General features: G+C 42.8%; 1 protein-coding gene across 4 annotated transcripts in view; it reads left to right on the forward strand.

The window, feature by feature from the left end:
• The first annotated feature begins 473 nt into the window (after positions 1-473).
• The window catches only part of EPB41L3 (erythrocyte membrane protein band 4.1 like 3), an 878,261-nt gene continuing 853,188 nt past the window's right edge, over positions 474-25,546 (forward strand). For 2 of the 4 annotated variants that reach the window (XM_086965494.1, XM_086965496.1), the window contains exon 1: positions 474-763. The gene's annotated coding sequence lies outside the window, so the exon portion shown is untranslated. The remainder of the gene's footprint in view (positions 764-25,546) is intronic. The other 2 variants (XM_086965495.1, XM_086965488.1) reach the window with 2 other exon arrangements.

A 25,546-nucleotide genomic window follows, 5' to 3' on the forward strand; every position in this document is an offset into this window, starting at 1 on the left:
GGAATTGTATAAGACCTCAGGAGGTATTGATGGGCCAGTAGGCTCCCCACACTGACCTAACCTCAACAAATATGACTGTACTTCTAGTTTATTGTCTCTGGTAAAAGAAAAGGGCGTTTTCAGTGTTTGCTTCAATAAAAGAGGTATAATGTATCCCTGTTGTCAATATGGGTGAAATATAGGAGTTTGGCACACATTAAGTGAAACATCAAGATTTTTTTTTTAACGAGATCCCCTATAAAGTCAATAGTCAACGAGCAATGCTGTGCTCCAGGGTATGGAACATGCTAGGCAGTTCTCCCAGATATTCCCAGATGTGTCTGCTGCCAAACTAAGTGTAAGGTACGCATGACTTTCCTGACTCACGGGAGAGGTCATTCAAGCACCGTTCCAAGGCTCACTGCTAAGGTCCCGCCGCTCCCAGTCATGCCCAGCAGTGGGCGGGACCATGCTGATCTGTCTGCACACAGACCAATCACAGGCGGCCTGGGCGGGGTATCTGTCCAGAAGGCTGTCAGCGGCTCTCTCAGCTCTGCGGGTCGGCGGCGGCGCGGCTGGTCTGTGTGTGCTGCTGGTGCGGGCTGCGAGCCGAGCTCCCCTCTGACAGCCTGCCACCCCCACCTCTCAGCTCCGTAAACTCGCCCAAGCCCCGCAGGGTACAGCACGCAACGCCCCTGGCAATCACCAGCCGCTTTACCGGGCACCGTATCCCGTACCGGGAAAGGGGCACCGACGCTGCCAGCACGCAGTCTCTGGGGTTGAGGTGAGTGCCACTCTGCTGCTGGGGCTATTTTTGTGGTGTTAGCTAGCTTCAACTACATAATCTGTGCGTATGCAAAATGAGGTCACGGGGAGGGATCAGGGCTGCTGGTGCCTGCCTTCAGTCGGTTAATGCACCTGCTGCAGGGCATCCGTATGTAGTCAACTGTCCATGCGTTCCAATACTACTACAAAAAAAAACAGATGATGTATGGACCTGCTACTCAGGACTGTTTCTGGCCTGCCACGCACTGCTTCCATCTTTCTGAGCTCGTTCTCGTTGCTGTTATGTAGAGTAATATTGATAGTTGCCGCAATATGAAATAAAAGAGTTTAATTAGAAAACGTAATAAAAATAGGCACTTTAAATGGGCAAGTACTGTCTGGACTTCTTTTATTTGAAGGGGAAAGTACCTGCACTTCTCAGCACTGCTGCAATACATTTAATAGGAGAGCACCACTGGAGCAAATACATCATCTGAATAGCGAGTGCCAGCACTTCTGTATTTCCATATAAAGCACTGAAGGAAAGTGCATTCATTTTGGGATCTTTTGTGCTCTGTTTACATTGTACGTGAATGTGTTCTGTCCGTGTGAATGAATGTGCGCGTCTATCAGCTTTGCTAAATTTCTGTTGCAACATTTAGCAGTCTTAGTAGTGGCAAGATTTAAAAGTGCTACCGGTCCTGGAATGTTGTGCTCAAGGCTGTGCAAAATATATTTGTGGTGTTGTTGATTCTCGTACACAGTAGTACGTTGGTGGGGGTGTTGGAGGCTCAACTCCATTCCTTAATACTCTGCATGGGATTGACACCTGTGGTCTAAGTGTTACCTGTGTGTGTTTATTGCTGGTGTTTAACTTCCACATACATGTACCCTGTACACTACACGCAATCCTTTAACCTCCACAGCTGCCCCCTCCACCCCAATGGGGCGCTGCTACTATTGGTGCAGCAGGTGCAGTGCACCGGGGCCCCGATGCGCCATCGAACCATGAGGTTTGCAGTATTTACTTCCACAGCAGCAGTCAAAGGGTCCTTTTCCTTGTTTGCCCAAGGGGGCATGGCACCCAATCCACGCTCCTGTCCCGTTTCCCCTGGTCCGCTCTTTCCCGGACACTCGGACATGCACCGTTCATCCGTCGCCAGCCTCCTCCCCTCTGCGTGAGGCCCCCCGGTGATTTATCCCTTTCCCCTCAGCCGCTCGCGCATTTAGCAATCCCCCCTGACACAAATATCATTAATCCGGTGCGTGTCAGCGACAGAAGACTGCGCGATCCCTCTTCAGAGACTTTGCTGACGAGCGGGGCTTTCATGTTTAGCCGCGGGGTTCGGAAGTGGGTGCCCTGTGTGGGGGCGGCTGCATTTGTATCCCACGGGCCCCCGCCCGTCCCGGTGATGCAGTTTTCAGCCCGCTAGCCTTGGCCGTATTCGTGGTGTTTTGACGTTGCATGCGTGTGCCGGTGCTTGGCTTGTGTGCTGGGTGATTTGGGGGCAGGGCCCGTCCGCTGCAGTCTCTGCTCTGTTAGTTTTTGTGCTGGATATAATTGAGGCAGATGTTGCTGTTTCTGGATTATGTCGGTGTATGTTACAGATGTCACTGATTCTTGCTTGTGTGTATTGTAGTGGCAGCAGTTGTTGACTGCGCTGTGTGTTGCAGAGCTCTCTACTACAGTGTGTTTGTGTTGTGGGAGCTGTTACTGCCAACTGGAGTGTGTTGCAGGGGTTGTCTGTTCAAGCTTGTGTGTTTCTTTGCTTTGGTTTCTAAGCTGTGTTTAGGCTGCAAGGGATAATATTGCTAGTTTGTGCTATAGAGCGGGTGTTTCCGTCTTGTGTGTGTGTGTGGTTGGCTGTATACCGTGCCTGTGTGCATCATTGTAACAGGCAACATTGCTAGCTTGCTAGGGTTGCAAGAGTGGCTCGTGCTGGCTCTCGCATGTTGCATGGCTGACCTGTGATGGCTCGTGCCAGTTGCTGTGCTTTCAGGTCGTGCGTGCTGCATTGGTTGCTGTTGCTATTTTTGCCATGTTTGAACCCGTGCCTCCTGGGCTGCTGTTTAGGCCGCTGTAAAGGTAGATCTATAAATCCCAGAATGCAAAGAATTAAAAAGCCAGGTCTGACTGAATGTGTCACTCTTGGCACGGAGTGCAGGAATGCCACGTGGTGGCTCGTGTTTGCTGCAAGGGTTGCTGGCGATGATGGCTCGTGTCTGTTGCAGTAGCTGCTGCTAGTGGAAGTTGCATGGCTTGCTGCATACACATGTGTGCGGGTTTAGCAGGGGGATGCTGTTGCTGACTCCTATATGAGGTTTTTTTTTCTCGGAGTGTTATATAGCGCGAACTCGACCTGAAGGTATCGCAGCGCTTTACATTAGCACCAGCTGCATTACAGGCGGACACATGCAGTTGTCAAGCACGGGGACATTACGTGATTCGCCGCGAATCACAGGATGCTGAGCGTCCCTGCCGGTACTCGAAGCCGGTTACCCTGCTTGAGGTCGACCGTTCTAGGCGCCTCTAGTCACGCACGCTGCTGTTTGCGGGTTATCCGGTTATGAAGACGTTATATTTATACTCCTGCCTCGGCGGTGGATTATAGCGCCGATAATAGCAGCAGGCGCTCGAGGCGCCCCGCTTTGACACGCAATGACGTGCAGTGGCCGTGGCTTGGTCCCTTGTCCTGGTGGATGGATGGGGTCGGTTGCTCGTGCGCCACCAGGGGTGTCTCAGGCGAGGGGTCAGCTGCTCACTGTTAAATGGCCAATGACTAAAAGGCTGCCCCGGCTAATGGGCCCATTGATTGCCGGGGTGTTTTGCAGAGATTAAGCCCGCGCCCTAAGGCTTTGCAGCGCGAGATAATTCCATCATTGCTTTTAGGCTGACCCCTGGAGGGCGGGGCAGGGGCCGATGCATTAGCTGGCACAGCAGACAGATAAGGGCTTTTGCCGGTGGGAACTTTGCGCCCCCTCCCCCCATCAGTACAGGTTTATCAACGACTGATTATAGAGAGCAGAGTCCAGGCGCACAAGCGGAGCAGGTCAGCAGATTCAGAGATGGGTGTGGGGCAGCAAAGACGTGCCGCAGGTGTCTGTAGGTGCTTTGAATGGTTTGACTTTGCATGCATTCACATCATTTGCCTGCAGGAGCTGGACGTGCCCTGTCGCGCCGGGCTTCTTGCACGCAGCACCTCGGAAACGGAGAGCACGTGGAGGGTTCACACACTTTCCAACACTACACTGCCCTAAAATAATTATCAATTTGATAACTTTATTTCGGTCATAGACCATAAAAGTGCAAATAAAATACATAGAAGCACAGCATTAAAATCCATTAATAAAACAATTAAAAAAGTTATTAAACAGGAAGTTATCAAAAAGAGGGCTACTGCCCCAATTAATTCCTTAAAACGAAATTAGTCCTTCTGCGCCAGAACCCATGTAAAAAGCGGGAAACCGCAAAGACAATAGGAGGGGCGGCATCGTATGTTAAAAGTCTGCGAGCCTGTGCACATTGTTTAAGTCCCAGGTTTCTGCACAGCGGTGTCAGCCAATATTTCCTAAAATAATAAGCCAGAGATCTTGGGCTCAGGGGCGGCCTTAGGCATGTGCAACCTGCAGAGGGCCGCCAAACCCCAAGGGCCGCCAAACCCCAGGGGCCGCAACGCCAGTATATATCCTTAATATAATAATCCTCTGAGGATGGATACATATTTGCGTGGCGGCCTCCGGCTCATTTCCACTCCCAAACACCCTGACACCCCCCCCCCCCCCCCCCCTTCACTGGCCTCCGTGCCTGCGTTCCTCCTGGTTCCTGATGGGCTGGTCATCTAACGCCTTTTCCGGACGTTTTATTAAAACACCTTCCTGAGCTCCGGGGGGCTCTGCCCCGCCTGGACCCCCTCTTCTGGGGCCCCCTACCTACGCTCCCTGCCCAGGGTCGCCATGAGCCTAGAGCGACACCTGTTGGGCTGTAGAGATTGAGCTAGGTTGAAAGTGTGTTTGTGGTGCAACCGAGCTCTATGTGGTGAGGAGTCTGGACATCAGTCCCGGGCCCTTCATTTGCAAATCATTGTTATCAGGGGGTCTATCTAATTGGTTAGTCAAAGCTACCCACAGTTGCCACTCTCAGAGCACATCAACAGAGCACATTATGTGACAAATGAAAGACAACAACTGGATACATTTGATCCCAACGAGCTAGCAGCACGTGTGTGAGTGTGCTTGTTCTCACCTTTGGCTAACTAATGTGTGTGGATATCTATATGCATAATACCCCATCATTTTGTGCACTGGTCTGCTGTTCTGTGAATTTTGTGTGTACGCATCTGCTTCTCTGGTTTTTGTGAGCCCCTGTGTATTTGACTCTACCTGGTTCACCTGCAAGTTTGCTATTTGAAGTAGTTGTAGTGTTGTACACAACTGTGAGGTTGTGTTTTGAGTAGTCAAATGGCTGTGGCAACAGGTAAAGAATCTGTGTCACCTTATTGTATTCCTTTCTAAGCCGCAGGGTCAACTCACTTTACACTCGGCCTAGCCTACACATAGATATTACAGGTTGGTTCAAAGTTGTAACATTGCAAGCAGCTGTAATTTCATTGGTGTTTGTTAACTCTTCTTAGCTTCAATTCACTTTTGCTATTTTCTTGAAGCAGGGATTCATTTTGATGCTTTCCAGCTATTCTTTTACTAAACAAGAAGGAAGCAGATCTGTTAAAAGTAAATTCTATCACAAGGGTGTTAGGATCGTGCTCAGAGAACTGGCCTTGGTCGGCCGGAGGTGACATGGCTAAGTAAAGAGGCTTGCAGAATGCTGTGAACATGGATGACATCACAGATGTGCAGGGTTCATCTCATGTCATTCTACCAGGCACAGAGAGAATGATTGAGAAGGATCTTATGTACCTGAAGTTGGTCATTCCGTGTGCGTGGATCCTCACTACCTTTGCTTCGAAGCACAAAATCACAAATCGCCAGCCATCTGCATCATGAACATTTATGCTCCTCTAAAAAGGAAATAGTCAGAGTTCAAGTGGAATAAATATACATTACCTTGAACCAAGGTAAAGATCTCTCTTGGTGCACACCCACATGTGCATTCATATGGCCTCACATGTAAAAGGCAATTGCTCATAGACCGCTCAATATGGTCCGTAAGGCAGCTGTACTCACCAAGTCATGTGACTGTGCAATATTGAACTCTTAAGCACACAAACGAAAATATTACAGTAAAGTTATAGAACTTTAACATAGTATTGCCACTGCAACACGATGTAAGAGTTCTATAACTTCATTGCCTTTCTATGCATCAAACTCACATCTCTTAGTCAATTGGAATATGTTAGGTAAAATGAATAACAATATACATGGTGCTAGCATTGGACAGTTTTCTGCGAAGCACCTTGATGCCTTTAAAGGCTAAAAGGACTATCAAAGCACTCAGTTGTTTCTTGGTGTGTATGCACGCAGTCACAAGAATACTTGACACGCCTATTTAAAGTGCACACCGATTGCAAAAATTGAACTCGTGTGTTGCTCAAAATTTTCGTTCATTTACATTTTGGAATGTTTGGTGTTTTTCTCTGCTAATGAAAATAAAATTAATATTCCTGTAAATTTAAGTTAGAGCAACATTCGTGTTGTGCCTTTATTGTATTGTACAATCATTGTATTATTTCTGATTTGTGTATTTTTTTTGTTTTCGTTTTCTTCCTGTTTTATGAACCAATGGGGAAACACTGTGGATTGCATCATTTGGATCTGCACCACTCCTGATCTGGGGGCTAATGCGCATCGGTGAGTAAGGGCATTTATGTATTCCTACCGATAAGGATATGCTACAAAGAAACTGCAATATGGAGTTATTTTTTGTGATCACTTTTAGAAACCAGAAGTTGCAGTAATTGAAGGAATCTGCTTAATTTTGGTTTGAGTTATGGTACCAAATGCTGGTTTAAGAGTAAGTGAAATGAGGCAAACATTCCTCTATTTGTTTATTTACCTTTGTTTAAGGTGTTCATCTTAGGGGACTCAGTGTATTACATTTTGATAACAACAATATTGTCAAAGACTTGAGAATTTGATATGCTGCGTCGATGATACTAGATGTAATATTACATTTATTTTTAAAAGTGTTTCCAAAGTAAAGAAAATAGGCAAGGGAGGCCAGAGCACTGGTGCAAAAAATCATTTTGCATCATTCCTGCTGCTTATGTATCAAGGAATGAGGCAAATAAGTTTTGCTGCTGGGCTATGTCATGTAAAAGTTCTGCCCCATGCAAATGTAAAGATTTTATCTTAGAATGACTCCTATTTTGGCATTCACCGTGTGAAGTACATTTACCCTTCTTTATTTTTAAGCTGAAAAACATTTAAAATCAACTTGTGTCATTGTTTGACTCCTTAACAAATTTGATGCAATTGTGTACACACAGGCTAAAAATTGGAGCAAAACCTGACAACCACATTACTTATTACAGAATTAATGAAAATGCACCCTCATAAGTTGGCTCAGTATGTAGTGCTCTAGTATACACAAACCATTGCAAGTAATATTCCAGTTATTACATGGCCTCTTGTTCTTTCATAAAATAGCAATGACATACATGGGGCATAGAGATAAACGTTCATAAGAAATAATCCTAGTTGCTTTCGTGCCTATAATTTGGTAATACAATTTAAACCGATTAAACAAATTCTACTAGATTGACATGCTCAAAATGTCCTATCACAGGTCTTGAATTGTCAGTGTCGTAGCGAGTTGAAACTCTGTATTGGTGCATAGAGCAGAATTGTTTAATATCTTGAAAAACCTGTAAATGCAGTGACATTTTTTGTTCATCTGTCCTAAGGTGTTGTCCATACAGCCTCTTTGGGTGAAATATGGTTGCCGGCACTAGCTCACACCTGTACAAGGATGATGGCGGTGCTGACTTGGGTTAGACTATTGCAAGTTTGTGGCTGTGACAACTTGTGGCAGGTTGTTGAATTCCTGAAATTGCATAGTTTCTTTGAAAGGTTATTTGTTTGTACTGGTGCAGTGTTTGGAGACCTGCGCAATGGAAACCTCCTAACCTAGTCTTTTCTGGACCATTCACAACGTGGCTGTTGTCATACTTTTTCTTGTTTTGGTGGAATGCTCAGACTTTTCTTACTGTGTTTGGTAGTAAACAAAAGTCATCAGATGGCACAATTACATATCAAGTATTTTCATGGGGGGGGGGGGGGGTGCACGCATGTGTGTGTGTGTGCACCCCACTACGCACCGCCCATGTTTTGGCCACCCTGATCACAAAAAAGGCTCAGAATAGTGTCAGCCATCTCTCTGGAAGTCAGAGACTTCATTGTTTATTTTCCAGATGAACACTGGCCACTTCCATTGGACTACTTAAAAACCTCAGATCTTGTTTGACACAATGTGTGCCCCTTTGCCCCCTTTAAGGCTAGGGATGATTAGTGGATCCACAAAAGGGCAATCATCTGCCACATAAACCCTATTCATTTACTCCTCTATATATGGTCTTGGGCTTCCAGTTGCTCTTATGTGTCCTTCTGAATCATTGGCTATCCTTCTACACTGAATATGATCTGGCTTGATCCATCTACATTCTAAACTCATCTACCCACCTCCCAGCCCTCTGTGATCTTGGAATAAGACACTGCTTTTGCTGAAAATCATTGACATTAACCAGATTTGTCACACCCCTTCCATTCTTAACATATGTTCCTACAGAAATCCACCCTATGCGGTGTTGCGTAAGGAGCATTGTTGATTTGTTTTACACATGGATGCATTACTAGCAACAAATTAAATTACCTTTTTGGCGGTATAGCTGAAGGCAGCTTCATGACCACGAGCTATCATGGAATGTTCTTGAGCGCCAATCTACAGACAGTTTTACCAGGATATGTAGATCTAGGCGAATGACATTGTGAAATTGCAGAGGCCAAAACAGTATGTTGTGAATATCTGTTAATAGCTTGCTTGCTTACTTAGGTGCATGCAAAAATGCACTTTCAAAATGTGCTTTTTCCTAAAATCTGTTTTTGTCTAATTTCTGGGATGAAAATCATAAAAGAGGACATCAGTGAAAAGTAAAGAAAATAGCTCTCTTAACGCTGCATCATTACTAACCATCAGTTGCCATTTCTGAATTCTCCTTTGTTTGATGATGTCTTCTTGGGTATTAAGACCTATTTTGACATTTACAGGGCAGTTTTTTAGTAGTGTGGTGGGTAGATGATTATGAAAAAGGCCTTGCTTCAGCTGGACTTTACAGTGGATTGGTTTGCATAATTCTTTTATTCTAGATAGCACTGAAATGATTTAGTAGACTTGTTTTTAAAAACAGTCCAACACACCCACGATAACGTCGTTTTATGGTGTGGTATGAATGTTAAAATCTGTACACGTTGTACTTTTGAAACAGATGTTGTTCAGTGCCTCAATATGGGACTTTAAAGAATTCTAAATACATGGGTATCAATAAAGATGAGCATTCATAAATACATTAATGTAGTAATATGTTTATCCGCAGTGTTGACTTTCCACCTGGTTTAAAGCCCGTCAACATGAAACAAAAGTGCTGCTAAGACACAGATATACACCAAGCATTTGTATTTTTTAGTACTGGGGAGGAAATGTTAAAACTTGAAAAATCAGTTTCAGAGATTGCTGGTTGTTTATGTTCCAGAGTGCACATGTGACCCGTTCTCTGAAGGTCCACCGCAGATAGGGTCGGCTTTAGGACAGTGCGACTGGTGCAACCGCACTTGGCGCTAAGCTGGAGGGTTAGGGGTTGTGTTTAGAAATAATTTTTGGGTTAAAAGCACATGTTTCAGAGTTCTTTGTGTGTCCAGCAGTCTTCAGGAAACAGTAGAAATGTCAAGATAACATTGGTGGTTAACGTTCCTGCTGGAAAGAGATCAGTTTTGTCTAGTGGCAGTTTTGACTCATCATAAAGTAGCGCACAGGGTTAATATGCCTGCTGTAAAGAACATTAACCATGCAAATCACAGACATGTATTTTGTGTGGATAGCTGGGTGTGTTACTGCTCTTTTCATATAGATTCTTTGTTACTTGCAATTATTAAGTTACAATCCCAATATAGCACAGTGACCTATCAACTGTTGTCATCATAGTTGCACGCTAACTGCATGGTATAAATTTGAACAGTGTTTATTTCCCCAGTCTTTCATTAATCTAATTTTGCAAAAAAGTGTTACTTTGTTTAGAAATACATTGTTATGTTTGGCTCTTATAGAGAGCCTCTATCGATTATTTCAGTTTCTGTATTTCATAACTCACTGCTATGACATAGCAATAGTTGAAAACAAAACTGGTTACCCACTGATGTGATGTCATGTAGACCTTCCAGGCCACACAACAGGGCTCTCTGAGAGCCTGTCGACGCAGCTCTGCTTGTCTGCTTTGAATGACTGCAAAAAGCACAGGAGCAGGAGAGGAAAAAGGTGGCCGGGTTTGGTTAGGGATTGCAGATGTTTTTTTTCTTCATTTGGGACAGGGAGGAGAGGCTGTGTTTCCTTGGTTTTGGAAGCTTTCATGGATCCTCCATTTGTACCATTGGAGAATATAGTCATCCAAACTTTGACTCTTACATCTTTCTTTTTGGCAGCTATCCCTTTAGCTAGATGTGTGGGAGAGTCAGGAGCATTATCTTTCAAACATCCCTTTTGCAGAGCTTTGAAGATAGAATCATTTTACATACTCTTTCTTCTTTTGTTCCCAAAGTCAATACCAGTTTTCCTTAGGAACTGGGGATTATTTCACCATCATTTTTTGATTCTCCTACCTCCGAAGAGGAGATTAGACTAGATCATCTTGATGTTTGGAGAGGTCTTTTGATTCATTCGGCTAGAACAGCTTCACTTCGGCTCGCAGATTCATTGTTCGTAACTTTTGGGTCAGTTAAGAAAAGGCTAAAGCCTTCCACTTCTTCTTTCAGTAGGTGGGTTAGGCCCTTGATCTCCTTACCTTATCAGTCAGTAGGTCAGGCGTCTCCTTTAGGAGTTCAAGGTAGGTCACCGGGGAGCATGGCTACCTCTGAAGCTGAGCTTCAGGGAGCTTCCAAAGCTGAAATATGTAGGGCAGCTACTAGGTTTTCTTCACAAATCTTTACTTCTCACAATAGGATTGTGAAAGAGGTGGATCTCAGTGAAGTTTTTGATTCTAGAGTTTTATCCACTATGTTGTAATAGTGGTATTTTCTTTTATAGCTGATGTAAATAGAAGAGTTGAACTTGTTAGCAACAGCTTATGGTTATCCTGATTTAGCTTTGTATATCTCATTTGTAATGAGTGGATGCTAGGGTGAAGGGCGATGAAGCAATGCTCCTTTTACTTACCAGTAATTGCATAACTCTGAGTCCTTACCTCTCACTTTCAATTATGACATCCCTTCCCACCCTCCCCGTTGTTTCAGGCCAACCAAAGTTGAGTCGGTCTTGGTATGTGACTAAACTGGAAGAGGGGAGAGGGAGGGGCCTTTTATTCTTCAGAATGTGACGTGGTAGTTGATTTCTGTTGAGGCAGAAGGCCTCATTTGTAATGATTGGAAGCCAGGGGGGACAAAGAGTAAAGCAATTACCAGTAAGTAATAAGTAGAGCCAGCCCCAACCATTATGGTATGTTTTAAATCCTGAGTTTGTGCTCATTCAGAACAAATACTCTTAAAAAATACTGCCTATTAGTATGGGTATTATGTGATTCACATACCTTCTAATCCTTATTGTTTTTTTGGAAAAAAATGTATAGACTGCTTTACGCACTTATGATTAGGGCTCTCAGTTTTATGGTATTTTTTTTTTTACATTTCTGTCTGTATTTTTCCAAATGTAATTTTTGGTCATTTCATCTGTATTCATCCACATTTATTTTTGTCGCAAGCAAAAGAAGACATTGCAGTTAGTACAACAACAACAACCTTATTCGATTTGATAGACAAACCATAAAAGCACGTAAATAACAATCATAAAAAATGGATATTTCACAGGAATACATTTGGCTAAAACTTGGTTAAGAAAAATTGTTGTGTACATTATTCCATCTCTTAATGTGTATCACTGGGAGTGGTATAAGTACATCATGGATTCAGTCCCCTCTCGTTAATCTAGCTGCAGGGCGGCTCTTGAGAAATGTATCACACAAAACAGAGTAAAAACATCAGTTGACAACTTTAAAAACAGCAAGGCTACCCGTGCCTGCCTAAATCTGGCTTTCCTTAACAGGTCCTTCGAAAACATGTTCCTAGGGTAGGCATAATACAGGCAGAGTAAAACTAGATGAAGGGTATCCTGCGGAGATCTACTGTCGCAGCCGCAGGGCCCTCTATCTTCTGGATTTATAATAAAACCTGCCGGAACTGCCAGTAAATGATGGATAACATTTAATCTAAAACGGGTAATCAAGAACCTATCATGAGAACTTGTCATTAGTGTTAGATATGGTTTTGTACCCTGAGATGTTTTTACTAAAGCATGATCTCGCACTGATTGTTTCTCCAGTTCATTAGCTTTGCGCTGCTCCATAGTAAATTTTAAGTACAGCGCTTTAATGTCAACATTATCTTTTGTCCTTATTGTCTCAGGTTTATCAAACAGATCTGCATGCCAAAAGAATCCCTTACATATTTTATTCTTGGAATTTTCCGCGCCTATTCTAAGGACAGACAATCCTGCATTACCAGACTTGTCAAATCCACCTCTGCATTGGTCCAGATCTTCAGCCAGCAGACTAGGGGCTTGCAGCTAGTATTTTTTCACATTTATTTAAATAGACAATGCATTCTTGCACTCAGTTATTATAGGTTAAGATATATTTAAATATACGCCAAATTAAGTAAACACAATGAATTCATATGAAAACTGTGTCATTGTAGTTCAAGCACATTTGCATTTCAAGAGAATTTGAGGACATTGAGGAGCTTTCTGGTTTGTTAATTAAATGAAGACCACTGGAATCCCGTTCAATCGTTGCAGATGATACTGAAACGGCCATGAGATTCAAGGAAAGATTACAAAGTGTTGGCCTTTCTTGCTTCTGAGAATGCCAGGATCAGTGGCGGCTGGCATCTAAGAGAGTGGGGTGGTGGGCAAACAAAAGATTTAACAAAGCTTACCGATACTGATTACGGTGATGAGGTCCTCCTTACTCTGACCTTGTCTGCTGCTGGGATTTCAGTGCAGGCCCCAGCAAACTCCCTCGACCAATCCAGGACGACTCATGTGCTGATAACCAGCATGAGAGCAGTGCCTTGATTGGTGGAAGCAGCCTCTATTGCCGCTTCCGAGGGGAAGGGATGCCTGCACTTGATCTCAACCTGGCTGTCTTTAGACAGCTGGGTAGGGAGGTTTAAAGTGTGAATGTGTGCTAGCCATCTCAAGACGCCGGCTAAAGACACATGCGCTCTTTAAACAGGCCCCACCCCGCCCTGACGCTCGGTTCAGGACGGGACGATAGTAAATAAAACAGGAATGAATTACCATTTTTTTTTTATCCCTAGGGATTGGAGGGTACATAAATGAGGCAACGCTCCTCCACTTGAATAGAGGAGCTGCCCCTGGCCAGTATGTCATTGCACTGATATCTGTTAGTGAAATATTGTGCATTAAATATTTGTTGAATTCTTTTTCAACAACATTCATTATGTCATCAAAAGCTCCAACCAACCTGAATACATCTTTTTCATCATTAAAAAGTGTTGAGTGGCATTCTGGGCAAGACAGACAGTTATAATTTTGTCTCAACATTATTGTACAATAAAAATACAATAGAGTAACAAAATAATTTAAAGAGAACATGGGCCTAAACAGATCTTGAGTAATTTGCAATAAATAACCCTTAACTGTGGGTCTGTACACCCTGGGACCAGAGGGAAGGATAGAACATGCTTTCTGTAAACAGGGCTATAAATCTTGTTCTTTTCTTGTCACATTTTCTGTGCATGCAAAGGCAGAGGCCAAATGTCAAGCTGTGTCTTCAAGGGAACAACACTGTCTGTTTTTTTCATTGTAGAACAACTGCACTGGGAATATTTAGACATTTTTTAGCAGATGTATCTTCTTCTGTTGTTTTAAACAGAGGAGATCATTATTTTCCAGCATACACTAAGATAAATATCTATTTATAAATTGCTAAAATGCAAGTTGAGTGTTCATATTGTTGAGGGCAGGAGGAGGGTGCTAAACGCTTTGTTTCACATCAGAAATATTCTTCCCCAAGAGTGAACACGAAAAACAATGGAATCCCACTCGAAAGGTCTTTGAGCTCTTTACCTACGAGCCAGTTAAATTTCACCTGGTCATATGCATTGTTTAGAGGCTTGTGGAAATTGAATGATAAGCCCAAAATCACATGATGCTTTCCAAATGCAGCTTTCTAGACTCCCTAATGAAAGCATTTTAATTGATTACCCTGCGAAAGTGTTTCCCCTACCACAGCACTGCGTCTTGCACGCCAATTAAAGGTAACTTGCAGCCCCTGGTTTCACATCGGCTGTGCAGTCTATTCACAGTTGCAGTTGGTGGTGGGAGTAGCTGCCGGGCGGTGACGTGGGGAGGGGGAGGGGCAGGGTGGGGGTAGTAATCTATGGATTACAGAGGATTACAGGTAAGTAAACATATAAATAAATAAAACGAATTTCGTTTCGCGCACTGCATCCCCAAATGCGTTGCAGTGCACGCAACAAAATTAGTTTTATTTATTTCTGTTTACTTACCTGTAATCCTCCGTAATCCATAGATTACTACCCCCCACCCTGCCCCTCCTCCTCCCCACGTCACCGCCCAGCAGCTACTCCCACCACCGACCGCTATTGTCTATTCATGAAATTCTAATGTTGCAGCAAACATTAAAAAGAACATTTTTCCCCCGGAGCGGACACGAAGAACAACGGTGCAGCGAAAATGCGCATCTAAAAAAGCAATGCACCATTTCCCCCCGGGAGTGGACCCAAAAACAATGGGCCACTGTAAGTGTGGGAAACCCTGTACAGCAATACACATTCAATGTGGGGAGGGCACCCGGACGCAGGAGCGATAGGCTCCAACACCGCACAACGCAACAAGTACAGCACATGGAGTGGGGTGCGGTGCAAAGAAGGCAGCACCTGGACGGGGCAATTATAAATAGCTGGGCCCACGCCTTCCTGGCGCCGGAAGTGACACGAGAAGAGCGCCCCGGATTAGATGGGTTCACCAGGCTCCCCTAGGGGGTCCTGATAAACGACCTGCGGTAGAGTGCGCAACTTAGTAAGGCACCCTTTGTGCACCGAAGGCAGCTACATTCCTTTATGCACCAGAGTAGGCAACCCTGGGCCGGAGCATGGCTGTGAAGCACAAATGTCTGAATCCGTTTTGTCAGTATTTTCCGTTTGTATTCATAGATACAGACGAAGGAAAAAAGTTTTCTGTCTGCATTTATATGTAAAAATCAGTTAAAACGGAAACCCAGGAGCCTTACTTGTGATTTATTGTTTCTGTATAATGGAAGTGTGATTTAAAGTGCTCTGGCATCCTACACTGGTATGAGTAGTGATATTAAACAAATAATACACGTGAGAGAAGGGCTATGGAGAGGTGAGAGGCACTATTGCATGGTGGTAGTGAGGGAATCTTTGCAGACAGAGGTCATCATGGAGGGCTCTGAAAATGATTGTAACACCTGACACCACCACAGCTAAAGCCTGCCTTGAAAATAGTGCTGCTTACTTAAAAAATGGATTATCCAATAAGTTTTCCATTGAAAACCAAAAGGGAAGCTTTTCTTGACATTAAGTAACTTTTGTTGGTTATGTGCTTTATAAAGATGCTTTGTTTTGCCTGCTGCTGACCGCCTACTTCTCTGTGTCTGCTGTAATATTTACATTGTTAATATCATGACATCAAATACGTTTTTTGTAAAGGGCCTAAATACTCTACAAGGTACAGGAACACATTATAAAACTGATAAATACGATTGAATGGATTAGAATCTGTAGAATGAAATGTCTGCTAAACAAAGGACAAGAAGACCTTCTTGTACGCAAGCTTCACTAATAGCGTTCTACGGACCAAGTCATTCACACTGTATGTGGAAAGTGGTGGCTTTGCTCTTTGGAATGTTTATTTTTTCCATAGCAGATGGATATTTTTCATACTTCTTTACATGTCAGAATAATGAAAAAATTGGCCCTTGGGGTACATATTGAAGTGATGGTGGTCTTTGGGTAATAAAGTTATGTCACAAGAGGTGGCTTTGAAAGTTAAAATGAACTTAGAGAATTGAAGCTAAAAAAGTGAGAATTTGCACTCCCGCAGCTTCCACTAACGTCAAGACTAAAAACAAATTTCTAAGGACAGATATGCAGCTGGTTATCTTGCGAAAAAATGTTTTCCTCCTCTGCATGCATCTTTTTTTAAATTATTTTTTGTAGATCTAGTGTTACCCTAGAACTTTTGATTTTACTACAACTTTCTATATACAATATAGAATATACAAGTGCTTAGGGGCCTTCGGCCAGTTCTCCTTTGTCCATTGGTCCTTTACAACATTTACATTTTTCTTCCGCCCACTATAGCATAGAGCTTGGGGAAACTGGTCATCTCACTTTAGCCACATTGGCTAACTTCACTCTGAGTGACGGACGGCATTCTGACCTTTCAGGTGCACATCCAAATACAAAGCGGTTCCAGTCAGTGGCTGCCACTTCTATGGCAGTGTGGGCTTTTTGAGACCAAGAATAACGTTTTAGTGTCAAAATGAGCGTGGGCAAAGGCAACACTGTCAGCCAAAACCAGACCTTTGGCTTTTCAATGCTTGTTTTTATTTGCTCTTGCCATTTGCACCTGATAAATAGTTTGGCTTTTCAATGCTTGTTTTTATTTGCTCTTGCCATTTGTACCTGATAAATAGTTGTGTTTTTTTTCTCATTGTGCCACATCAGCCTAACATATTTGAAAGGCTGGCAAGTCTGCTCTGTAAAGCTCCCTAAAACCAGCGGCGACTTCCCGCCATTGTGGCGATGTTATCAGAGCAGCGCAGCTAGTCTGGTCTCTGGCTTGAATGCGGCCTCAGCCGGCTGGTGGAGACGGTGTGGCATTGTTTCAGCCGCCCTGGCGAGCACTTGTGCGGCTAATTGCGCTGTTTAACGGAGTATTTAGTCAGAAGCGCAGGGGGCTTACTTAGCAGTGAAGAAAATGAGGCGTGTCGAATCACAAAAGCAAAACTTTCCAAATGAGCTTTCATGGCAAGGTGCGCGCGATAAGCGAGCCGTTACACATTCGTAGGCTCGAGAAAATCATTACCGACTCGGCCTGTGTTCCAAACGCGTCAGCGGAAGGGGGACGCTTCTCACACGCAAAGGTCAGCGAAGTATTAATGTATTTTTTTGCTGAGAGCAACGTTTCAACAGATTCCTTTTGGGGTAGGCCGAACTGTACGGCAAAGCAGCAGGTGTCCTTTTTTTGTTTTTTACTAATCCCCTTTTAATTATTTTGTGTATTCAAGAGGAGTTAACATGCGAGGATTTTTCTTTGTGTTTCTTTTAATTTATAACAGACAGGCTCAACATATGTTGTCAATTGAGGTCCAGTGCTTAATTTGTAAAACGGTAAGTGCCAGGGCTCTCCTCAGGAGGCCACCACAGCCGCACAACCATTGCCCCTGCCAGTGCTTCCAATGACAGTACCAACACAATTACCAAGCATCACACTCTTATAGCTGTGACATTTGAGACTATTCAAGGACGCCCAAAGCTATAAGAATGGCTTGGTTAGGAGGTATTGGTCATTTTTAATGTATTTTTTATTAATAAACAACTGTTGTTGTGCTCATCTCTAAATCAGACAAACAGTGCCACCATGAGGCAGACTGACATATGCCCCGGTGTTGACAATTAAGCGCTGGAGCTGGACATCAGAGCCCACAGGTACAAATTAAGTACTGCGAAATACTGGGAGACCTATAGACACTTAGGCCAAGATTTACAAAGATTTTGCGTCTTTTGCGCTGCTTTGACGTACTTTGCAACAAGAGGGTGTTCCATAGGTGGCGCCTGGACGTTCCAGTGGTGACCATGACGCAGACACCCTTGCGCTATGACGGGTGTCTGGACAGAAAGACTTCAGAACTACACCACTTCTTTGTAGTTATAGCGCTGTTCGGCTCTCTCCAGCTCATGCAACTCAGTGCAGCAACTTTGCTTGCTGCCCTATGTAGGTCTACTCTTTCTCTTAGTAAATCTAGGCCTTTACGTCCTTGTGCTTTCCTTCGAATGTGGGAGGTGCTTGGAGTTTACCCATCAGGGTGGATTTTGAATATAATAGCTATTCATACCCCATGAAGCCCTCCTTTGGAAGGATGTTTCCAGTTCCCAGACTTGGCATTCACTTTGTTGTTTCTGTAGGCAGGCAGACTTTTGCCCGCCTCTCATTGAGATTTCTCTTGTTTATATGAGAAAAAACATGTTGAAATACTGAAATACAGTTTTACAGCATGCAGGGTGTGTTCTGCTTTGCTTTTTAGCTGAGGGGTTTTGAGTGTTCTATTTGTTTCATAGCCATCACTTTAACACATAACATATTTTTTACTTACCCTATAGATTTTTTCTCCTTGCTAAGGAGAGACCAGGACATCATAGGTTTTTTTGAGTGCACCTATATACAATAAACAGTTTGTCGAATAACCTTTATATACGTTCTCCTGAATGTGGGCAAGCACATGGCCAACCAGTGAAGAGACTTCATCAAACATCAAACAATGAGGTGAGCTGGAAATGTGTATGAAGACCCTGCCCCATCCCAAATCACTGCTGGTTTTGGAAGCTCCAAAGGACATGGGAGGCTGCCCCAGATACCTATTCCTTTGGGAAGCATAGTTATTGCCACTCAGGCGGAGCTGATGTTCGAAATCCCCACCCCACTTACCAACATCTTGGAAAAACCTTTCGCCATTATTCCTGCTAGCATCACAGAGTAATAAGCATTGGCAAAGTTAATAACTCAGACTTGCATTTTTAGGTCTGCTTTAAAAGTTTAAAACATTTGTTCCAGTAAAAAACAAACAGGGAAAAACAAAAACGGTTGCTCTCGCTTTACAGTGCACCTATGCAAGCCAAAGCTACTTTATGTCTATTTAGAAGTGAATGTAACAGTATGCCTTGCCAACAGCTATACTGTCAAGCCAAGCCTAAACATGTTTATAGGGTTAGCAGAGCTAGAGGCTAGCCGCTAGAGACTGCTATGAGGCCCATTGCCCTGGCAAAGAAGTTTGATCTATCCTTCATCTGATTTTCACAGTTTTGCTGCTCCGTACATTTAACTTTCTACATGTTCAAACTCTTTCTGATCCGAGAACCCCTCATGTGTGTCTGTAAATTGTCAGGGCTATTTATTATATTACCCTTCCAACCAGAACTTTGTTAAGCTGTATAATATTTTATGATATGTTATCAGTACAAAAAGTTGTGGCAATGCGCAAGTGTAGATCCTGGAACCTAATGTTCAGTATTGGTAGAAGCATTCTAGGAAATGGACAGAGTTCAAGGTTGAGTGGTTGTGCAACTACCATTAACTACTTTAGTGAGCATTTACAGATGCGTACATGTATATAGCACAAGAAGTGTAGAAACCAGAGTAACACAGGAGATATGACATTGACGGGTACTAAAAACTATAACGTATGATAAAGTATTGCTCTAATCCTGACAGTTGGTTACAGAAAGTCATGGTTTGCCTTCTGGTTCTGCAATCGTATTTTGAAAGTACCACCATTTTCACCGGCGGTCCGTGCAGGTAAGCGCGGTGGGGCAGTTGGGGGATGGGAGTGATAGATGACGGAATAGGGAAAATAAAATAAATCCTATTCCGTTATATGTCGACATCTCCCGCACCACACCCCACCGCACTCATCTGCACAGACCGCAGCAGACCATTTGCGACATAGTGATGTTCATTGTTCATGAGTGGAAATCAGTAGAAGTTTAATTTCAAGTGTATGATGAGGTAATCTTTCAGTATTTTCCCATGTGTTACTGCAGGCAACCTTCAAAAGATATTGATGTTTTATGTGCTTTCCCTACTCAGAATATGATGGAAGCACATATATATGCACGTTTTTATAGGTGGGATTTAAGCCACATTTTAGTGAAGGTTAACAAACGTTAGGGGGTGCCTTTATTAATTTCCTGCTGGAAGGCACTATTAAGGGCTGGCGTGACAGCGCACATGCTAACAGAAATAAAGTGATCAACCTGAAAAAGAGCTTTCAGTAGTACTATAGGCAGGGGCTTTGGCTCCACCCAGATGTTGGCAGTCAGGAGTACATGTTTTGATTGGGTAGAAATTGTGTGTTTCCATAAAAAAAGTGCTTCCTTTCCATGCAGCTGTGATTATTATGTCTATCCAGCTGCCTGAGCCAATAGCAGTATAGTTGCCCTAGCTTGAACTTTCAGGGGGACACAAATGACATTGCAATGGTGTCTACGTGTCTCAGATAATTAGATAAATACAGTGTTTATTTTTCTCTGACAGCAGCCCAGATTCCCATCATAGCATTCATGAGGAATGTATTTTACTCCCAGCACCCTCCCCATCCATTATTACTGTTGGGGCACTACTCGTTGGGAGATGAAGTTCCCTTGCCTCCAGAGGACCTCAGGACTAAAATTGACCCCCCACACCCAGTAGGGCGCCAGGAGGGGTGTTTGCAGAGTGGTAGAGAAAGGGGGCATGGCCTCCAACAACCTCCTAGCAATCTAGCTGTGTGAGACTTACTGGAGGTAACAGGAGGGGTAGTTGACCCCCAAGGACCCTCTGGAGCCAAGGAGACATCATGCCCCAGCCAGCAGTGAATCAGGAGGCACGTTTGCAGAGTGGTGGAGAAAGTGGGCGTGGCCTCCGAAGACCTCGCAGCAATCCCTCTGTGTGGGCCTTCCTGGAGGTAACTAGCTTTTTTCTGTCATTGGTCTGTCTGGGTGGCATGATAGCGTACTTATTGGGATAATTGTTCAGCCTACATAAGTCATTAGGTCTCTTGCTCTCTGAATGCTGACATTTTCTGATCTCATGTGTATATCCACTTGAAAATGAATGAGCTTCAGTGGCAGGACAGTCCTTTAGTTTTTAATTTTCTACTTATATAGTTCACCTTTCATTTCTTTGCTTCTCCTCTTTTTTAAAAAAGTTTCATAAGAGGATACTACTGCTATCCAGGCACAGTTAATAGGTTGCTTACTTGCCGCTCATTTCATGTGTAGTGCATCACATCCAATGTTGCCAATTCCTCTAAGCCCAGAGACTATTATTCTATGCTGTTGTCCATATTATACCATTGCTTTACCTTTCCAAGGTGGCAATCATGTTGGTTATAAATGTGGCAAGAATGAGCTATTTACAACACCTCTGTAAAACACACCTGGTGCTATAATAAGTTCCATTATTGCAAGCTTATCCTCACCGTGTTTCGATGGGAACATGTTTTCTTTTTTCTACTCACATTTTAAAAAATGTATCTTGCATATGTTCTTGAGTTAGTGTTTATTTTCCTGTTGTTGTTTCAGAGGGCGAATGCAGGAATGAGCCAGTGGATGGGTGAATAGATGCATGATGAGTGACATAGTGCATGTATGATGACTCATTGAGTGCCTTAAACCATTCATGACACAAAACACATTGGGTTGGGATATGTGGGCGAGACTTCAAGATCTTTTTGCACGCGCCTGACTGAACATCGCTCTGCCAACCACACTTCCAAAATTAATGCTCCATTAGTAAAGCACTATCTTGAATTCCAACATAAGCCTACCGAAATTCGCTGGTTTATAATTGAAAATCTCGACTCAGGAAGTATTGCCAAAACGCAAATATGTATCCATCCTCAGAGGAATATTATATTAAGGATATATATTGGCGTGGTGGCCCCTGGTGTTTGGTGGCCCTGTGCAGGTGTACAGCTTGCACATGCCTAAGCCCGCCCCTGTGTTAACTCTAGTCATGTATAAATCTGTTCTTGGATTTATTCACCTATGTATGCTTTTTATTGTTAGATGCATGTTTGATATCGGAGCATTTTTTATCATTAAAGCTGCTCCCCTAATATTTAGTTCCAGTTCCCCATGCCCGCAATTGGAACGGCAGGTACTCCATTGTTAATTCTAGTGATCTTTCTTTTTTGATTCACAGTATGTGTTGTATTTCCATTTCATTAGGTGGGAAATTCCTGGTTTTTCTTTTTCCCTTGTTCTATGCACCTGAAACAATTGATGTTCTTTGCTTCTTCTTAGGGCATCTCTTCTCTTTTATATATGGAGCTCATCGCATGCATATATAGTGTACTTTGTATATCCCGTTACAGACTCGGTGTACTGCAGTGTTATATATTTGATGTTATGTTATATGATTTTTTAGTTCAGAGATTCAAGTGGCGTCTCCTGAAGAAGGCGTGTGTCACACCGAAACGCGGGTAGAGAATATGATCTGTATCTACAAAGCTTAGCCACCTGTGGTCTTCACCACCTTAAAATGAATGTTTGTTTTATATGTTGTTGAGCTATCGGCTTTAGTAATGTATGTGAATGTATTCTTATCATATGTATTGTTACATTGGTTATGATGTTATTGTTTTGTCACTATGAATGTCATTGTCAGATTCTTTTAAAATTTGTATGAATAAAATGAATTATTTTTAACAGCTCTATGGGTAGTACACTGAGCCTGTATTTATCATTGAGTATGTACAGGATCTGATTTTCACCAGGTCTCTAGTTGCCTAGAAATGTTACTATTATAAGAATTGTTTCCCAGTCCTAGGAACCCCTAGTAGTTTCAGGGGGGTCCTTGTTTGATTTAGTCTACAAAAGACATTACATTCATAAGCCAGACCTGTTGACATTGGCAATGCTTGTTTATCTTTTAAGGACTAATCTAAACTTTAATTCTTGTGAGTCAGCAAAACCTAAGTGTCATTGAGTTTGGTTCTAATTAATTCTTGTTTACAAGTGTGAAAGAAAAAAAAAACAAATCTGTTGTATTGTGTGTTATTCATGTGTACATACACACACACACACACACACACACACACAAATATATATATTAAATAGCCATTAGTAGTATAATTACTCATATAGACTTCCATACCTATAATATATTAAATAAATGTGCAATAAGTAGATAATGCTGTTTCTTCAGCTATGGTAAGCAAAGCTCACCTCTCTCTCTCTCTCTCCCTCTCCCTCTCTCTCTCTCTCTCTCGCTCTCTCTCTTGCTCCCTCTATCTCATTTATCTCCTCCATTATGAAATTGGTACAAATACAGAAACCACTACTGTACAAATAGTAGAAAAAAAGGCACTCAGGGCTTGGGCCACGGCCAAGATTTGCAAAGTGTATCCAGCCATGTTCCTTGCATGCAGTAAATTCAGGGCCAAAGGAACACCTCTATATGTAGTTTGCTCATGGGCACAGAGAGCATACCCGCTGCCATGCCTTGTATGTTGCTCAGAAAAGGCATGAGTACAGTTTCAGGACTGAGTTGTATTCCCTATGATGTCAACTGTAATTGCACTTTACTGGCAAGAGCTGAGGTTCCAGCGAGCATTTAGAAAGTTTAAAGTTCAGCAGTTTTTGGGATCAAGCAGATAAATATAATCAATGGTTTGGTTTGGTATCGTGTCAATTGCACCACAAACCCACACTAATAGTTCCTGCACTGTTTTGTGAAAAAACAGCACCATAAACATCTTTAAAGGCAGGCTGTATCCTTATTCTGTTGTGCAAGTCTGCCTTGTAAAAGGACTGCAAGTTCAGCAGTACAAGTCCAAAAGTCTTAATTATTGATCAAACACTTGACTTTATCTGCCCAAACTGGTAATTGCATTGTTTATGTTATTGTAACACTTTGATTATTTTAATAAATTATCACAAGCCTCACCATCGCTCTGGCTTTTGGAGTATGGTTCATTGGTTCTTATATGTATTTTTTTAATGTCCTTCGTTGTGATTGAATTTTTTTATAAGACCAAGCAATGTTCCAGATTTGAGAAGGTAGACTGCAATGTGGTATTAACTGGCAAATGCACCTTTTGGTTTTTATAAAGGGTGAAACATACCATCAAGCTGGCAGAAATTACACAGAGGCCGAGATATCGCTGATAAGGGTTTTCTATTAATTTCTCGCTGAGATTTTTCAGAAAATGCTTAGAGATATTTAAGGAAAATGTTTAATGATCTTACTTGAACAGGTCAGGTGTTTCTTGGCCCAAAAAGAATTGTGCATGCTTTGGTATGTTTTATGCCCATCGCGAGGGACACATTAGACCTTCCCTGACCTTTATACAGTCTGAACTTCTCTATATTGTCATGTGACCCTTGGACAACCACTCTATTTAATTGACAGTCTTATGCTGTCACTTGATATGGTTTACTCTATCCCTGAATAAGGGGGTCATGCTTGAGCAACTAAGTCAAGCGTTGGTGACAGCGCTCCGAAATAGAAATAGGAGCTAATACCACTCCCGTGTGATTTTATAACATTTTTTTTTTTTATTTGGAATGCATTGTACAATAATCGCAAATAAAGATGAATTGTATTGGAGACAGTCTGCAGGCACAAGGAGCAGGAAGAGCCGAGAAATACCCACTTTCTAACAGTAGCATTTCTAAAATAGTAATGTTAAATCCAACTTTACTAGTAAAAAGGATTTATCATTCCTATTCCAATGACATAATACTTGAAAAAGCTACTCCTTTCTAATCAGGAATTACAACTTAAAAATGTATTAAGAAATCCCAATATTAATCTACGAGAAGAGTAGACCTCGCCCTCACAGTAGTGAAAAACACATTTGAGTGTTTGTCACTCCAGGACATGCAAGATTTAAGAATAAACATCCTATCCTTTTACTTACACAGTACCCTGCCCTATGGGCTTCCTAGGGCCGATTTTAAGGGTGACTTATGTGTAATAAAAGGTGAGTTTAAGGCTTGGCATAGAGTTTTCAATGCCAAGTTGAAGTGGCAGCAAACTGCACACAGGTCCTGCAATGGCAGACTTTAGACAGGTTTGAAAGGCTACTGGTGTGAGTGACATAATCAGTGCTGCAGGCCCACTACTAGCATTTAACCTACAGGCCATGGGTATATGTAATACCGCTTCACAAGGGACTTAAAAAATAAATTAAGTAGGTCAATTGGGTATGAGCCAATATCACCATGTTTAAAGGAGAGAGCACATGCACTTTAGCATAGATTTGCAGTGGTAAAGTGCCAGAGACCTAAAGCCAACAAAATGAAGGTCAGAGAAAGAGGAGGAGGAAATTGAAAAGTTTGGGTTGACCCTTCAGAGAGGTCCATTTTCCAACACCCGGTGTATTGGTATCAAATCAGGAGCAAATGGAACTTTTTCACCAACAGTCACTTAATGTGTCATCTGCAGTTTGTGGCCAAAATCACTGAATTCAAAGTGACTCAATATCTACAAATTCATCTGAAGATGCATTTGTATTAGCACACTGCTGTTTGTATATTAGACTCATTCAGCCTCCGATCTTACTGGTGGCGCTTTGGGAGCAATTGCAGGCAAGGAGGGCCTCCACTTATTCTTTTAACACTGTACACTGTGCAAGTCTTGCTCTTGGACCCAATGGGGGTCTCTGGCTATATTGCGAGATGGAGCACCTCACTGTTAATTGGTGGAGGGAAGCTTGTGAGCTTTATGGGCGAGATGCAGATTGAGTCCTCTTCCAGATGCTCCTACAGTGTTGGAAGTAGGAAATTGACACTCAGCTCGTGTAGACTTCCA

Source organism: Lissotriton vulgaris, chromosome 4_1 (assembly GCF_964263255.1).
Source record: "Lissotriton vulgaris chromosome 4_1, aLisVul1.2, whole genome shotgun sequence".
NCBI lineage: Eukaryota > Metazoa > Chordata > Amphibia > Caudata > Salamandridae > Lissotriton > Lissotriton vulgaris.